General features: G+C 58.4%; 1 long non-coding RNA gene across 1 annotated transcript; it reads left to right on the forward strand.

The window, feature by feature from the left end:
* The first annotated feature begins 2,796 nt into the window (after nucleotides 1–2,796).
* Nucleotides 2,797–3,151, forward strand: LOC103641261 (uncharacterized). The gene is made up of 3 exons (XR_560202.4): nucleotides 2,797–2,890; nucleotides 2,988–3,046; nucleotides 3,131–3,151. It is a non-coding gene; the product is annotated as an uncharacterized lncRNA (long non-coding RNA).
* The last annotated feature ends 14,751 nt before the right edge of the window (nucleotides 3,152–17,902 follow it).

Consider the following 17,902-nt stretch of genomic DNA (forward strand, 5'->3'; position numbering starts at 1 on the left):
CAGATGGGTTCGACTAGGGGTGGCAGTGGGTACGGTTATGGGTAAATAACTGTGGTTATTTACCCGTCGGGTACGGATATGGTGGGTTTTCGTATCCGCGGGTACGGGTATGGATACTATATAGTATCCGCGGGTAATAATTTCACGGGTATGGATATAGGCTATCCATATCTGTCACCCGTTGGGTATATGACATGTGGACCCAGATCTTATTCTCCAATCCCATGCGCCAGCCGCCAGCCCCGTGGGCCGTGAGCGGTGAAAGTGTGAAACCTTGAGTCCTTGAGCGGTGCTGCGGTGAAGACTGAAGAGGCTGGGTCGCTGGGAGCCTGGCATCCAGCGAGCGACAGGCCAACAACCAAGAACTCAAGTACTCAACAAATCCTAACGCCTAACCCTAGCCGGTAGCCGCCACCGCCAGGCGCCCAGGCTCCACCGCTCGGCCGTCCACCGCCAAGCGCCCAGGCTCGCTCCCCGCTCGGTCGTCCTCTGGTCCACCGCTCTACGGCTCTACGCGACTACGCGACCACTGGTCCACCGCTCGGCCTCCAGCAGATCCACGGCGAGCAGATAGCACAGGCGCGCGCACAGCAGTGACGGCGAGCAGTGACGGCGCGCACAGCACAGCCGCCGCGTAGGTTAGTGCTTTTGTCCTTGCATCATTTGTTTGTCCTTGCCTTGCACACAGTGACACAACACACTCAATTATACAGATTGTGAGGTGTTGCTTTTTTGTTTGCTGCCCACACTAGGCCTTCTCTGATTATACAGATTGTGATGTCAACTCCCAACGAAAATAGCAACACTCAATTTCAACCTCCCTCATCTCAAGCATCTGTTGAGGGCGGAAGTGGGCTTCCAGAGAATGTGATAAATGTTGAACAAGATGGTGATGAGGATGATGATGAAGTAGAAGTAGAAGAAAATGGGATAAAAAGAAAATTGAAATCTGAAGTGTGGAGTGAATTCAAGAGGGTAAAGGTTGGAGATGTTTGGAAGGCAAAGTGTAATTATTGTTCAAAGAAGCTTTCGGGTGTAACAAAGAATGGTACATCTCATTTGAAAGCCCATCTAGATACATGCATCTATCGAAAGAGGAATCCTACAGATAAGGTACAAAGCTCTTTGAGGTTCACATCTAGTAGCGAACAAGGACAAGTGTCGGTGGAGAAGTATGTTTTCGACCAAGATGTGGCGAGAAAGGCCCTTGCTGAAATGGTTGTTTTGCATGAATATCCATTGTCCATTGTGGATCATGTTGGTTTTAGAAGGTACTCAAGTGCTCTTCAACCGATGTTTAAGATGATCACTAGAAACACTTTGAAGAATGACATCATTGGGATTTATGAGATTGAGAAGAAGAAGGCCTTGAGCTTTATGCAGAAGAATAATGCAAGAATTGCAATAACGACTGATATGTGGACAGCTGAGAATCAAAAGAAAGGCTATATGACTGTTACCAGACATTTTATTGACCAAGGATGGCAACTTCGAAGTTGTATTTTGAGGTACCTTGCTGTCCTTTAGCTATTAATTGACATATCTTGCTGTCCTTTAGCTATTAATTGATATACCATGCTGTATGCCTGTATTTTTATATGTAGGTTCATTTATGTTCCATCTCCACATACTGCTGAAGCACTTAGTGATGTTCTTATGAAATGTTTAATGGATTGGCACATTGATAAGAACATATCTACCTTAACCCTTGATAATTGTTCCACTAATGATGCACTCATCGCATTGATGAATCGAAAGTTGAGAGGAAAGAAACCTTTGTTGGGTGGCAAGCTGTTGCATATGCGTTGCTCCGCGCACATATTAAATTTAATTGTCAAAGATGGTTTGGAAGTAATGGGTAGTGGGATTGAAAAGATTAGAAATAGTGTTGCATTTTGGTATGCTACTCCTAAAAGACATGAGAGATTCCAAGAAATAGCTGCACAAGTTAATGTTGAATGCAACAAGAAATTGTCACTTGATTGCAAAACTAGGTGGAACTCTACTTATATCATGCTCAGTGTTGCTATTTGTTACAAAGAGGCTTTTGATCGTTTGGCTGAATGTGAAAGAGCTTATGATTTTTCTCCAAGTGAGGATGAATGGAAGTTTGCTAGTGAAGTTTGCGATAGGTTGAAATTGTTCTATGAAATTACAGAATTGTTTTCTGGAACACAATATGTAACAGCTAATGACTTCTTTCCAAAGATATGTGCTATTAGAGGACACATGAGCAAGTGGCTAGAGTGTGATAATGAGTTAATCAAGTCCATGTCAAGTCGTATGATTACAAAATTTGATAAATATTGGATTGACATTCATGGTCTAATGGCTATTGCTGTTGTTCTTGATCCAAGATACAAATTTGGAATGTTGAAAGCATGCTATACACGTCTATTTGGTGCACAAAGTAGAGCAATGCTAGAGATAGAAAATGTGAGGAAATTATTTGATGAACTGATTAAAGAGTACAACAACAAATGCATTAAACCTGTTACTAGTGGTGGACAAAATGCATCATCATCTTGTGTTTCTAATGCTTCCACATATACGGATGAGTTGTTCTCTGCCATGGAAGAAGAGCTCGATGACATGTGCAGTGATGAAGAAAAGGCTAAGTCTGAGCTTGATCTTTATGTGGATGAAGGTCGTATTCCCAAGTCAAAGGAATTTGATATATTAGGCTATTGGAAAATTTCTGGGATACGGTACCCTACTCTAAGGATGATAGCCTGTGACATATTTGCTATTCCTGTTACAATTGTCGCTTCAGAGTCTGCTTTTAGTACTAGTGGTAGAGTGCTAAGTGATCATCGAAGTCGACTTACTCCCAAAACTTTAGAGGTTTTGATGTGTGCACAAAATTGGCTTCGTGTTGGTCAAGCAAAAGGTACAAACAATACATCTTTAAAATTATTGTATGTCATTGTAACTTGTATGTTTTGATTTCAGTTTACTCTCATTTGTTATACTCTCGCTTATTGTAGGAAAAGAAGATTATATGGGTTTGTGGACTTGTCTTGAAGATATACAAGAAGAACTTGTGGTATGTTGTTAGAACTAGCATATTATTTTCTGATAATTACCATGACTTCATGATATATCTATAACTAATTATATATCATTGTAGGAACTCTCCTTTGGATTCTCCATGATGCCAAATGAAGATATTTGAAGGAAAATTCACAAGATGTCAAATGAAGTTGAATGCCATTCAGCCATACTCATTACAATAATTTGTTGTTGCATTTGGAAACTATGTATGACTGTAATTTCATTCCAAGAACATGTTTTATGATGTATTGTAGTGTCTTTGCTACTTCTACTATGTCGGCGTTTCGAGACCGGGGGGTCCCTAAGCCGACGAGTGAATGTCGCCGCGTGCCCCAGCCCAGATGGGTCGACGCGAGGCCGAGCGCGAAGGGGGGGAAGTGAGGTGGCCGGAGACAGGCATGAGAGAGGTGGAAATCTCGTGGCCTTCGTGTTCGTCCCGTGCCCAGGTCGGGTGCGCTTGCAGTAGGGGGTTACAAGCGTCCACGCGGGAGAGGGAGCGAGCGGCTTCAAGCGAGCGCCTGTCTCGTCCTCGTCCCCGCGCGGCCAACCCCCTCTAAGAGGGCCCTGATCCTTCCTTTTATAGGCGTAAGGAGAGGATCCAGGTGTACAATGGGGGGTGTAGCAGAGTGCTACGTGTCTAGCGGAGGAGAGCTAGCGCCCTAAGTACATGCCGTCGTGGCAGCCGGAGAGATTTTGGCACCCATCTGGTGTGATGTCGTGGCCGTCGGAGGAGCGCTGGAGCCTGGCGGAAGGACAGCTGTCGGAGCTGTTGAGTCCTTGCTGATGTCCTCTTGCTTCCGTAAGGGGGTTGAGAGCCGCCGTCGTCACAGAGTATGCGGGGCGCCATCATTGCCTATCTGGCGGAGCGAGCCAGATGGGACACCGGTCTTGTTCCCCGTGGCCCGAGTCAGCTTGGGGTAGGGTGATGATGGCGCCTCCTGTTGACGTGGCTGGTCTGCGCCCTAGGTTGGGCGATGTGGAAGCTCCTCCGAAGCCGAGGTCGAGTCTGTCTTCCGTGGCCGAGGTCGAGTCCGAGCCCCTGGGTCGGGCGAGGCGGAGACCGTCGGCTGAGGCCAGGGCGGAGTCCGAGCACTGGGTCGGGCGAAGCGGAGTTCGTCGTCTTCTGGGGCCGAGCCCAAGTCCAAGCCCTGGGTCGGGCGAAGCGGAGTTCGTCGTCTTCTGGGGCTTAGCCCGAGTCCGAGCCCTGGGTCGGGCGGAGCGGAGTTCGCCGTCCTCCGGGACTTAGCCCGAGTCCGAGCCCTGGGTCGGGCGGAGCGGAGTTCGCCGTCTTCCGGGACTTAGCCCGAGTCCGAGCCCTGGGTCGGGCGGAGCGGAGTTCGCCGTCTTCCGGGACTTAGCCCGAGTCCGAGCCCTGGGTCAGGCGGAGCGGAGTTCACCGTCTTCCGGGGCTTAGCCCGAGTCCGAGCCCTGGGTCGGGCGAAGTGGAGCTTCCTATGGTGCCGACGGCCGGGCCTAACTGCCTGTCAGCCTCACTCTGTCAAGTGGCACCGCAGTCGGAGCGGCGCAGGCGGCGCTGTCTTTCTGTTAGGCCGGTCAGTGGAGCGGCAAAGTGACGGCGGTCACTTCGGCTCTGTCGGCTGAAGGGCGCGCGTCAGGATAAAGGCGTCAGGCCGTCTTTGCATTAAATGCTCCTGCGATTTGGTCGGTCGGCGCGGCGATTTGGTCAGGGTTGCTTCTTGGCTAAGACAGGGCCCCAGGCGAGCCGGAAATATGTTAGCTGCTGGAGGGGGGCCTCGGGCGAGGCGGAGATCCTCCGGGGTCGGCTGCCCTTGTCCGAGGCTAGGCTCGGGCGAGGCGCGATCGTGTCCCTCGAATGGACCGATCCCTGACTTAATCGCACCCATTAGGCCTTTGCAGCTTTATGCTGATGGGGGTTACCAGCTGAGAATTAGGAGCCTTGAGGGTACCCCTAATTATGGTCCCCGATAGTAGCCCCCGAGCCTCGAAGGGAGTGCTTAGCACTCGCTTGGAGGCTTTCGTCGCACTTTTTTGCAAGGGGACCAGCCTTTCTCGGTTGCGTTTTGTTCCGGTGGGTGCGCGCGAGCGCACCCGCCGGGTGTAGCCCCCAAGGCCTCGGAGGAGTGGTTTGACTCCTCCGAGGTCTTAATGTCTCGCGTAATGCTTCGGCTGGTCTGGTCGTTCCCTCATGCGAGCTGGCCGTAGCCCGGGTGTACGGTCGGGTCCCAAGTTCTCGGGCTGGTATGTTGACGCTGTCAACGGTTCGGCCGGAGCCGGTTTTGTGAGAGCAGCCCCCGAGCCTCTGCACAGGGTGAGAGGGCGATCAGGGATAGACTCGACTTTTTACATACGCCACTGCGTCGCCTTTCTGCAAGGAGGAGGGGGGGAAAGCGCCATGTTGCCCTCGGTGGGCGCCGAACATGGTGTCTCCGGTGAGCTGCAGGCGGGTAATCCGAGTGGACGTTCGTGCCCCATTCGTTAGGGGTCGGCTAGGGGCCCAGAGGCATGCCCAAAAGTACCTGCGGGTGATCTGCCGGACCCGGTCCCCTGGCGACGGGGTCCGAGGGCTCGATGCCTCCCTCCGATGAGATTCCGTTACAAGATCGTTCCCCGCTGGTCTCGGAAATGTCCTAGGGTACCTCGGGAGCGCAGCCCGAGCCTTGGTTATGTATCGAACGTACCCATGGTCATCCCTCGCTCTGTGTCTAAGGCGGTTGTGAACCCTTCGGGGGCCAGCCTTCGAACCCCTGATCAGTAGTGGGCGCGGAGCCCGAGTAGCCTAAGGCGGTCGTTGAACCCTTCCGAGGGGCCGGCCTTCGAACCTCTGACCAGTAGTGGGTGTGGAGCCCACGTGCTCTGAGGCGGCTGTTGAACCCTTCCGAGGGGCCAGCCTTCGAACCTCTGATCAGTAGGGAGGCTCGGAGCCTGGTTCCTTCATGGGGAAGGATCCTTTTCGGGGTATCCCCCTTTCCCGGTCCCTGTTGCAAGAGAGAGAAAGAGGAAAAAAGGAAAAGGATACGAAATCGAACGACGCGGCGTACCTTTTTTGACGCGGTCATTATGGCGCCGGAGGCGCCGCCTGTCCCACCGCGGAGTTAATGCGATGGGGCGAGTGGTTCGCGGGGTGGCCGTCGCAGGTGCGCGAGCCGTTCGAGGAACGGAACACGGGCGCGTCGTCTTCACGCCGTGAGAGAGGGTTCTCTCGCTGCCCCCGGATGGGACGTAAGCTTGGCTGACGACGTGAACGCCGCTCCTGCCCGTCTGCTACCGCCATTACTGCCGGCCCATTTTTTGCCGCATCGACCGTCATGCCAGGCTGGCGCTGCTGGGTCATGCGCTGGGTCGCCTCGAGTCGCGGTATTGGTCCCGCAGTCGAGGTGGCGCGGTGGTGGCGCAAGTGGCGGTGCAGTTGCATGCACGAAGCATTCGGCGCGCCGGTTGCATGACGCGTGGGCCTGGGCCGCCGTGCTGGGCGTGTTGGGAGTCAGAGAAGTGCGCCCACTTGGCGCGGTTGCATGCCGCCTGCATGGCTGCCCGCCCTTTCGCCCATTGGTCTGGGCAAAAGTGGAGAGCCGCTTGTAACCGCTGGGCGGTTGCACGCACCGCGCGCGGTGGTTTGGCTTCTTCTGTTATGGGTCGGCTTGTATGACGTGTGGGACCCAGCCCCTGTGCCGTAGGGGAGGACCTTGGAGCGTGTTGGAGAAGACCCAGCCCACGACGGCTGGGGACGCAAGTAAGGAGAGTCGCCTTTAAAAGGAGGGTGACCCCCCTAGAAGGCGACCATGTCTTCGCGCTTCCTTATGCATCGTGTCTTTCCACCTTCCAAGCCCCCGGATGGGGGATACCCGCCGTCTTTCCGCCTTGTCGTTGGGGGAACGCTACTCTGTGGGAGTTGGTACCTTTCAGCCATCATTCGGCTTCAAGGATTTTCATCAGCCAGCCCGGCTGCACCCCTCCGCCGGCGGTCACCCAAGATGGTGACCACCAGCCCCTGGATGGGGAGAAGCAAGCCGGGCTGCGATCTTGGTCCCACCCTCAGCTTCAAGGATGTTCATCATCCTCGCTGGGGTGGGGGCCGGGCTGAGCCAGAGCTCTACCTCCCGCGCGGGTTCGTGGGTCGGCCTCTCCTTCGGCGTTCGAGGGAGAGGGCGCTCACTGGCCCTGCGGGCGGGCCGGACTTCGACAACGTGGGGCTGGTCGACGGCAGACGTCGTCAGCCTCAGCGCGTCGGGCTCGTCGGCTTGGCTCCCGGTGCCTCCTCCTGCCGGAAGGCGGCTGCCGCGCCGTGTGCACGGGAGGGCCGCCCAAGATATCGCGTGCTGCCAGGGCGGCGTTCGTGTTCTGGGGAGGTCCTGCCTTTGCACCGGTACGGCACCCCCGCGCGGAGGTCGGTGCCCCACTCGTCCGGGAGGATCTGAGTGGGGATCTGTCGGTGGGCTAACGGCCCCTGTCGTCGGTGCCGAGGTGGAGGCGGCTCGAGAAGTCCCCGTTGCCGACGGGATCACCGTCACCATCCGCGCTTCGGGCCTCCGGCTCTTTGTACTTGTCCTCGCCCCTCGAGCGTCGGCGTGGGCGAGGGCAAGATTGCAGCAGCGTCCGCCCTGAGGCCCTCGCTGCTGCAGTTCGGCCACCCAGAGCGGGGGTCGTTGTCGTTGCTGCCGGAGCGGGCGACAGCGAGCCGCCCGTCGGTCTTCTGTTGCTCCGCAGGCGCCCCCCCCCCCCCCCCCCCCCCCCGTCGAGTGGGGTTGTTCGTACTTGCGGAGGTGGAACCGGAGTTCCGTTTTGTAATGGCACTTTGAATGCCAGTGTTTTTGTTCATCGTGGCTGTCGAGGCCTGAACATGTATGTAATTACGGCACGAAGCCATGTTTTTTCCTCATTTTTGAGCACTAAGACTCGCCTGTTGGTTGTCTGAACCGCTTCACCAAGCGTGAGTCGCCCCGTGTAAAGGTGACGAGTGAGGTATCCGTATCCTGGAGGCGTAGGAGTCCCTCGGCTCGGTCAGCCTTGTTGTCTGAGGCTTCCCTTGCTTAGTTAAAGGAACCCCTCGGCTGCTCCTCGATGAGCCGAGGCCAGGGGTAGCGGTGTCAGCGTGAACAGAGGCAGAGTTGGCTCAAAAAGAAGACCTGGTCGGCCGGAGCCTGGCCGGGTCGTCCGTTAGCGGGATCGACGCCGGAATTAAACTGCCGAGGCCTCGGGCCGGGCTGATGTCCTCGGAGGCCAGCTGGTCGAGGCCCCGGGGTGATCGGCCGAGCCTCCTGCTCGGGCCGGATTCTCGGAGAAGACCCTGGCGGCGATGGCCCGGGCTTGGTGATAACGTTGTCCTTCAGAGCAGAGACCCTTGGACCGCGTCGCCGTCCGAGGCTAGGTCGGGCCTCGCCGAAGGTGTTGTCGACGCCGAGGGCGCTGCTGCTCCCTTTAGCCGTCAGGATCCGAGCCTGCAGGATCGGATTATCTTGTAGCGTGTATTTTCTGCGACCGCCGAGGCCAAAACACACCCTCGCCGTGTTGTAAAGCCGCGTCTCTTTTCCTCTTGTTTCGAGTATCTGGACTTTTTTGTCGGTAACAGAATTGTTTGTGCGAGCGAGAGTTGCTTCTCACGGAAGGTGATGAGTGAGGTATCCGTATCCCGGAGGCGTAGGAGTCCCTCGGCTTGGTCGGCCTTGCCGCTTACGCACTCTTACCCGTCCATGGGTTTCTGTCACCGACGCAGTTGAGAAGGCTCGAAGAATCGCTCCGGCAGAAGAGCTTCCGAACGTGAAGACTTGTTCGGTCCGCGGAATCACTTATCCGAACGTGAGTTACTTATCGCAGAAGGTGATGAGTGAGGTATCCATATCCCGGAGGCGTAGGAGTCCCTCGGCTCGGTCAACCTTGGATGCCTACGTGTACTCCGTCGTTTTCAGGATCCACTTTCGAAGTAGTCAAAAAGCACGAAAGACATTCTGGCAGAAAGGATCTTTTTTCGAGGAAAAAATTTGACGCAGAGGGGGTTCCCCCCCTTTTAGCCCCCGAGGGAGGGTCGGGCTTTGCCGAGGCGAGGCCGACCCTTCCTTGATGACTAAACTTTGCGTGGGAGCGAGGTATATGAACAACTTGAAAACATCTTAAGGGTAGAAGCGACGTAGCTGTTGGATGTTCCAAGCGTTGCCGTAGACCTCGCCTTGACTGTTGGCCAGCTTGTACGTTCCAGGCTTCAGAACTTTGGCGATGACGAACGGCCCCTCCCAGGGGGGCGTGAGCTTGTGCCGCCCTCGGGCGTCTTGTCGCAGCCGAAGCACTAGGTCGCCCAGCTGGAGGTCTCGGGACCGGACCCCTCGGGTGTGGTAGCGTCGCAGGGACTGCTGGTACCGCGCCGAGTGTAGCAAGGCCTTGTCCCGAGCCTCCTCCAGCTGGTCCAACGAGTCCTCTCGATTAGCTTGGTTGCTTTGGTCGGTGTAGGCCCTCGTCCTCGGGGAACCGTATTCTGAGTCTGTGGGCAAGATGGCCTCAGTCCCATAGACCAGAAAGAACGGCGTGAAGCCCGTGGCTCGGCTCGGCGTTGTCCTCAGGCTCCAGACCACCGAGGGGAGTTCCTTCATCCATCACTTACCGAACTTGTTGAGGTCGTTGCAGATCCGAGGCTTGAGTCCTTGCAGAATCATGTCGTTGGCACGCTCTACTTGCCCATTTGACATGGGGTGAGCCACGGCGGCCCAGTCCACCCGGATGTGGTGATCCTCACAGAAGTCCAGAAACTTCCTGCCGGTGAACTGGGTGCCGTTGTCGGTGATGATGGAGTTCGGGACCCCGAAGCGATGGATGATGTTGGTGAAGAACGCCACCGCCTGCTCGGACCTGATGCTGTTTAGGGGTCGGACCTCGATCCACTTGGAGAATTTGTCGATGGCGACCAACAGGTGCGTGTAGCCCCCGGGTGCCTTCTGCAAGGGGCCGATGAGGTCCAGACACCACACAGCGAAAGGCCAGGTGATGGGTATCGTCTGCAGAGCCTGAGCGGGCAGGTGGGTCTGCCTTGCGTAGAACTGACACCCTTCGCAGGTGCGGACAATTCTAGTAGCGTCGACCACCACCGTGGGCCAGTAGAAGCCTTGTCGGAAAGCATTCTCGACAAGGGCTCGAGGCGCTGTGTGATGGCCGCAAGCCCCCGAGTGTATCTCTCGCAGGAGTTCCTGACCTTCGGCGATGGAGATGCATCTCTGGAGGATGCCAGAGGGGCTGCGGTGGTAGAGCTCCTTCTCATCTCCCAGCAAGACGAACGACTTGGCGCGCCGCGCCACCCGCCGAGCTTCGGCTCGGTCGGAGGGTAGCTCTCCTCGGTGGAGATATTGCAGGTACGGGGTCTGCCAGTTTTGATCAGGCGTGACCCCGCTTCGCTCCCCCCCGACATGCAGCGTCTCGCCCTCGGGGGCCGAGGGTACCTCGGGCTGAACCGAGGATGCCTCGGGGCGAGCCAAGGGTGCCTCGGACTGTGCCGAGGGTACCTCGGGCTGGACCGAGGGTGCCTCGGGCCGAGCCGAGGGCGCCTCGGACTGTGCCGAGGGTACCTCGGGCTGGGCCGAGGGTGCCTCAGGCTCGGGCGTGCCGTCGATCTTGACGGAGGGCTAATGCAAATCTCGGGAGAAGACGTCCGGGGGAACCATTGTTCGCCCCGAGGCTATTTTAGCCAGCTCGTCTGCAGTCTCGTTGTAGCGCCGAGCGATGTGGTTCAGCTCGAGCCCGTAGAACTTGTCTTCCAGGCGCCAAACCTCATCGCAGTAGGCCTCCATCTTCGGGTCGCGGCAGTGGGAGTTCTTCATGACTTGGTCGATGACGAGCTGCGAGTCACCACGAGCGTCGAGGCGTCGGACCCCTAGCTCGATGGCGATCCGCAATCCGTTGACCAGAGCCTCGTACTCAGCCACATTGTTGGATGCCGGGAAATGAAGGCGTAGCACGTAGCGTAGGTGCTTCCCGAGGGGCGAGATGAAGAGTAGGCCTGCGCCGGCTCCTGTCTTCATCAGCGACCCGTCGAAGAACATGGTCCAAAGCTCCGGTTGGATCAGAGCTGTTGGGAGCTGGGTGTCGACCCATTCGGCCACGAAGTCCGCCAGGACCTGGGACTTGATGGCCTTCCGAGGGGCGAACGAGATTGTTTCGCCCATGATTTCCACCGCCCACTTTGCAATCCTACCCGAGGCCTCTCGGCACTGGATGATCTCCCCCAGGGGGAAGGACGACACCACAGTTACCGGATGAGACTCGAAGTAGTGTCGCAGCTTCCGCTGCGTCAGGATCACCACGTACAGCAGCTTCTGAACTTATGGGTAGCGAATCTTGGTTTCGGACAGTACCTCGCTGATGAAGTAGACTGGCCTCTGAACGGGCAATGCATGCCCCTCTTCTTGCCTCTCGACCACAATCGCGGCGCTAACCACCTGAGTGGTCGCGACGACGTAGATCAAGAGGGCTTCTCCGGCAGCCGGGGGCACCAAGATAGGCGCCTTCGTGAGGAGTGCCTTCAGGTTCCCAAGGGCCTCCTCGGCCTCAGGGGTCCAAGTGAAGCACTCGGCCTTCCTTAAGAGGCGGTACAGAGGTAGTCCTCTTTCGCCGAGGCGTGAGATGAAGCGGCTCAGAGCCGCGAGACATCCCATGACCCTCTGTACGCCTTTCAAGTCCTTGATGGGCCCCATGCTGGTGATGGCTGAGATCTTCTCCGGGTTGGCTTCGATGCCCCGCTCGGAGATGATGAACCCCAAGAGCATGCCTCGGGGCACCCCGAAGACACACTTTTCGGGATTGAGCTTGACGCCTTTCGCCTTGAGACATCGGAATGTCACTTCAAGGTCGGAAAGGAGGTCGGAGGCATTCCTCGTCTTGACTACGATGTCATCGACGTAGGCCTCGACCGTCCGGCCAATGTGTTCACCGAACACATGGTTCATGCACCGCTGGTACGTCACGCCCACATTCCTCAAGCCGAACGGCATGGTGACATAGCAGTACATGCCGAAGGGTGTGATGAAAGAAGTCGCGAGCTGGTCGGACTCTTTCATCCTGATTTGGTGATACCCTGAGTAGGCATCGAGGAAGACAGGGTTTCGCACCCAGCAGTGGAATCCACGATTTGATCGATGCGAGGCGGAGGGTAGGGAACCTTCGGACATGCTTTGTTCAGACCAGTGTAGTCTACACACATCCGCCATTTCCCCCCTTTCTTTCTCACAAGCACAGGGTTGGCAAGCCATTCGGGATGGAATACCTCTTTGATGAACCCTGCCTCCATTAGCTTGTGGATCTCCTCGCCTATGGCTCTGCGCTTTTCCTCGTCGAATCGGCGCAGAGGCTGCTTGACGGGTCGGGCTCCGGCTCAGATGTCCAGCGAGTGCTCGGCGACATCCCTCGGTATGCCGGGCATGTCCGAGGGACTCCACGGGAAGACGTCGGCGTTCGCGCGGAGAAAGTCGACGAGCACTGCTTCCTATTTGGGATCGAGCTCGGAGCCGATCTGGACTTGCTTGGAGGCATCACTGCTGGGGTCGAGGGGGACGGACTTAACCGTCTCCGCTGGCTCGAAGTTGCCGGCATGACGCTTCACGTCTGGCGCCTCCTTAGAGAGGCTCTCCAGGTCGGCAATGAGGGCCTCGGACTCGGCGAGGGCCTCGGCGTACTCCACGCACTCCACGTCGCATTCGAACGCGTGTTTGTACGTGGGGCCGACGGTGATGACCCCGTTGGGGCCCGGCTTCTTGAGCTTCAGGTAGGTGTAGTTGGGGACGGCCATGAACTTCACGTAGCATGGTCTTCCCAGTACCGCGTGGTAGGTTCCTCGGAACCCGACCACCTCGAACGTCAGGGTCTCCCTTCGGAAGTTGGAGGGTGTTCCGAAGCAGACGGGAAGGTCGAGTTGTCCGAGGGGCTGGACGCGCTTCCCAGGAATGATCCCATGGAAGGGCGCAGCGCCTGCCCAGACGGAGGACAGATCGACACGCAGGAGCCCGAGGGTCTCGGCGTAGATGATGTTGAGGCTGCTGCCTCCGTCCATGAGGACCTTGGTGAGCCTGACGTCGCCGATGACGGGGTCGACGACGAGCGGGTATTTCTCCGGGCTCGGCACATGGTCGGGGTGGTCGGTTTGGTCGAAGGTGATGGGCTTGTCGGACCAGTCTAGGTAGACTGGCGCCGCCACCTTCACCGAATAGACCTCCCGGCGCTCTAGCTTGCGGTGCCGAGCCGAGGCGTTTGCCGCTTGCCCACCGTAGATCATGAAGCAGTCGTGGACCTCAGGGAACTCTCGTGCCTGGTGATCTTCCTTCTTATCATCGTCGTGGGCCCTGCCACCCTGCGCGGGTGGCCCGGCCCGAAGCATGACACACTCCTCAAGGTTGTGCTTGACAGGCCCCTGGTGATAGGGGCACGGCTCCTTGAGCATCTTGTCGAAGAGGTTGGCACCTCCGGGGGGTTTCCGAGGGTTCTTGTACTCGGCGGCGGCGACAAGGTCCACGTCGGCGGCGTCGCGTTTCGCTTGCGACTTCTTCTTGCCCTTCTTCTTGGTGCCGCGCTGAGTTGACGCCTCGGGGGCATCTTTCGATGGGCGGCCCTGGGGCTGCTTGTCCTTTCGGAAGATAGCCTCGACCGCCTCCTGGCCGGAGGCGAACTTGGTGGCGATGTCCATCAGCTCGCTCGCCCTGGTGGGGGTCTTGCGACCTAGCTTGCTCATCAGGTCACGGCAGGTGGTGCCAGCGAGGAACGCGCCGATGACATCCGAGTCGGTGATGTTGGGCAGCTCGGTGCGCTGCTTCGAGAATCGTCGGATGTAGTCCCGGAGAGACTCTCCCGGCTGCTGTCGGCAGCTTCAGAGGTCCCAGGAATTCCCGGGGCGCACGTACGTGCCCTGGAAATTGCCGGCGAAAGCTTGGACCAGGTCGTCCCAGCTGGAGATCTGCCCCGGAGGCAGGTGCTCCAACCAGGCGCGAGCGGTGTCGGAGAGGAACAGGGGGAGGTTGCGGATGATGAGGTTGTCATCGTCCGTTCCACCCAGTTGGCAGGCCAGACGGTAGTCCGCAAGCCACAGTTCCGGCCTCGTCTCCCCCGAGTACTTTGTGATAGTAGTCGGGGGTCGGAACCGGGTCGGGAACGGCGCCCGTCGTATGGCCCGGCTGAAGGCCTGCGGACCGGGTGGTTCGAGCGAGGGACTCCGGTCCTCCCCGCTATCGTAGCGTCCCCCACGCCTAAAGTGGTAGCCTCGGCGCACCCTCTCGTCGAGGTGGGCCCGGCAGTCGCGGTGATGGCGCTCGTTGCCGAGGCGACCCGGGGCCGCAGGCGCTGTGTTGCGCGTGCACCCGGTGTAGACCGAGGCTTCCCGCATGAATCGGGAAGTCGCGGTATGAGGTTCTGAGGGGTACCCCTGCCTTCGGGAGGCGGAGCTCTCGGCCCGTCGGACCGCGGCGCCTTCCAGGAGATTCTTGAGCTCTCCTTGGATTCGCCGCCCCTCGGTGGTTGATGGCTCCAGCATCGCGCGGAGGAGCATTGCTGCTGCAACCAGGTTCTGGTCGACCCCACTAGATGCGGGTGGCGGCCTGACCCTGACGTCGTCGGCGACGCGGTGCTGGAAGCCCTGGGGTAGATGACGCATTTCTCCGGCCGGGGGTTGGCTAGCCCATGCCTGCCTGACGTCCCGGCGGATTGGCTCAAGCGCCCCCGCTCCCTCGTCGAGCCTGGCCTGCACCCCGCGGATTTGCTCGAGTTGTGGGTCATGGCCCCCCGCCTGAACGGGGACCACAGCTAGCTCTCGTGGGATGTCAACGCGAGGCACCGGCCTAGGGAGATCACCGTCCTTCGGCATGCCGAGATGGTTGCCTTCGGAGGGACCCCCTAGATTGACGTGGAAACATTCGCGGCTTGGGCCACAGTCCTCGTCGCCGAGGCTACGGCTACCGTCGGAACAGTCGGAAAGGCAGTAGTCGCATGCGGTCATGAAGTCCTGCATGGCACTGGGGTCGCCAAGTCTAGAGAAATCCCAACAGAAGATGGGCTTGTCGTCTTCCTCGGACCCAGAGGGCTCGTAGGTCGAGACGTCCGTCAGCCGGTCCCAAGGTGACCGCATACGAAACCCCAGAGGGTTTGGACTCGCCTCTACGAGCGCGCCCGCCAACGCGAAGCCGCTACGCGGGTCGAGGCTGAATCCGAAAGACGTGGGTTGGGAATCGGTCGATACCTCTTGGTCGACGGGCGATGATGAAGTCACGTCGGGGACTGACTGCACCGTCGTCTCAGGTACGAGGGTGACGTCCAGCAAGCCTTTCGCGAGCGCGCCGGCATCGTCCGTTTGCTCGAAATCGGCGCGTTGCGGGGAGACGGCGCTCGTCTTCGTCTCAAGCGCGAGGTCGATGCCCGGTGCGCGGTTGGGTGCTGGTGCTATCAACTCGCTCGACAGCCGACGAGGCGCTGCCTCCTGCTTGGCCTTGGTAGCCCCGCCTCCCCCTCCGTCGGCGGGGAAGAGGGCGGGGTGAGCTCGAAGGTTGTTCTTCCACCACGCGGGGAAGACATCGTCGATTCCGCCGCCGGCGGGCGGGCTGTCGGCCACCATTGTCGCTGTCGCCCGGCGGTGGAATGAGTATCATGTCGTAGCTGCCGTCGAGGGACATGAACTCAAGACTCCCGAAACGGAGCACCGTCCCGGGTTGGAGAGGTTGCTGGAGACTGCCCATCTGGAGCTTGACGGGAAGCTATTCGTCAACACGCAGCAGGCCCCTACCTGGCTCGCCAACTGTCGGCATTTTGAGACCGGGGGGTCCCTAAGCCGACGAGTGAATGTCGCCGCGTGCCCTAGCCCAGATGGGTCGACGCGAGGCCGAGCCCTAGCCCAGATGGGGAAGTGAGGTGGCCGGAGACAGGCGTGAGAGAGGTGGAAATCCCGCGGCCTTCGTGTTCGTCCCACGCCCAGGTCGGGTGCGCTTGCAGTAGGGGGTTACAAGCGTCCACGCGGGAGAGGGAGCGAGCGGCTTCAAGCGAGCGCCTGTCTCGTCCTCGTCCCCGCGCGGCCAACCCCCTCTAAGAGGGCCCTGATCCTTCCTTTTATAGGTGTAAGGAGAGGATTCAGGTGTACAATGGGGGGGTGTAGCAGAGTGCTACGTGTCTAGCGGAGGAGAGCTAGCGCCCTAAGTACATGCTGTCGTGGCAGCCGGAGAGATTTTGGCACCCATCTGGTGTGATGTCGTGGCCGTCGGAGGAGCGCTGGAGCCTAGCGGAAGGACAGCTGTCGGAGCTGTTGAGTCCTTGCTGACGTCCTCTTGCTTCCGTAAGGGGGTTGAGAGCCGCCGTCGTCACAGAGTATGTGGGGCACCATCATTGCCTATCTGGCGGAGCGAGCCAGATGGGACGCCGGTCTTGTTCCCCGTGGCCCGAGTCAGCTTGGGGTAGGGTGATGATGGCGCCTCCTGTTGACGTGGCTGGTCTGCGCCCTAGGTTGGGCGATGTGGAAGCTCCTCCGAAGCCAAGGTCGAGTCTGTCTTCCGTGGCCGAGGTCGAGTCCGAGCCCCTAGGTCGGGCGAGGCGGAGACCGTCGGCTGAGGCCAGGGCGGAGTCCAAGCCCTGGGTCGGGCGAAGCGGAGTTCGTCGTCTTCTGGGGCCGAGCCCAAGTTCGAGCCATGGGTCAGGCGAAGCGGAGTTCGTCGTCTTCTGGGGCTTAGCCCGAGTCCGAGCCCTGGGTCGGGCGGAGCGGAGTTCGCCGTCCTCCAGGACTTAGCCCGAGTCCGAGCCCTAGGTCGGGCGGAGCGGAGTTCGCCGTCTTCCGGGACTTAGCCCGAGTCCGAGCCCTGGGTCGGGCGGAGCGGAGTTCGCCGTCTTCCGGGACTTAGCCCGAGTCCGAGCCCTGGCTCGGGCGGAGCGGAGTTCGCCGTCTTCCGGGGCTTAGCCTGAGTTCGAGCCCTGGGTCGGGCGAAGAGGAGCTTCCTATGGCGCCTGCGGCCGGGCCTGACTGCCTGTCAGCCTCACTCTGTCAAGTGGCACCATAGTCGGAGTGGCGCAGGCGGCGCTGTCTTTCTGTCAGGCCAGTCAGTGGAGCGGCGAAGTGACGGCGGTCACTTCGGCTCTGTCGGCTGAAGGGCGCGCGTCAGGATAAAGGCGCCAGGCCGTCTTTGCATTAAATGCTCCTGCGATTTGGTCGGTCGGCGCGGCGATTTGGTCAGGGTTGCTTCTTGGCGAAGACAGGGCCCCGGGCGAGCCGGAAATATGTTAGTTGCTGAAGGGGGGCCTCGGGCGAGGCGGAGATCCTCCGGGGTCGGCTGCCCTTGTCCGAGGCTAGGCTCGGGCGAGGCGCGATCGTGTCCCTCGAATGGACCGATCCCTGACTTAATCGCACCCATCAGGCCTTTGCAGCTTTATGCTGATGGGGGTTACCAGCTGAGAATTAGGAGCCTTGAGGGTACCCCTAATTATGGTCCCCGACATACTACTTGCTATGGACTATGTCACTATGGTGAAATGTTGTTGTAAGCATGGAATGTTATCTATTTATGTTGTTGGAATGTTGAAATTATTGTTTGAATGTTGAAATTATTTCTGGTACAATGGTATTAGAATGTTGCTGAAATTTTAGTGGGCGGGCGGGTAACGGATATCCGTTGGATAACGGATACCCGGCGGGTACGGGTACGGATACAGATCCGTACCCACAAGCGTAAATGGGTATGGGTATGGGTTTGGTTTTATCTCGTGGGTATGGATACGCGAACCATATATCCGCGTTCTACCCGCCCGATTGCCATCCCTAGGTTCGACAGCCGCCTCAGGCCACTCGGGCTCCGCGCCCACTACTGATCAGGGGTTCGTAGGCTAGCCCCCGAAGGGTTCGACAGTCGCCTCAGAGCACGCAGAGCGAGGGATGACT

Source organism: Zea mays, chromosome 10 (genome assembly GCF_902167145.1).
Source record: "Zea mays cultivar B73 chromosome 10, Zm-B73-REFERENCE-NAM-5.0, whole genome shotgun sequence".
In the NCBI taxonomy this organism is placed as follows: domain Eukaryota; kingdom Viridiplantae; phylum Streptophyta; class Magnoliopsida; order Poales; family Poaceae; genus Zea; species Zea mays.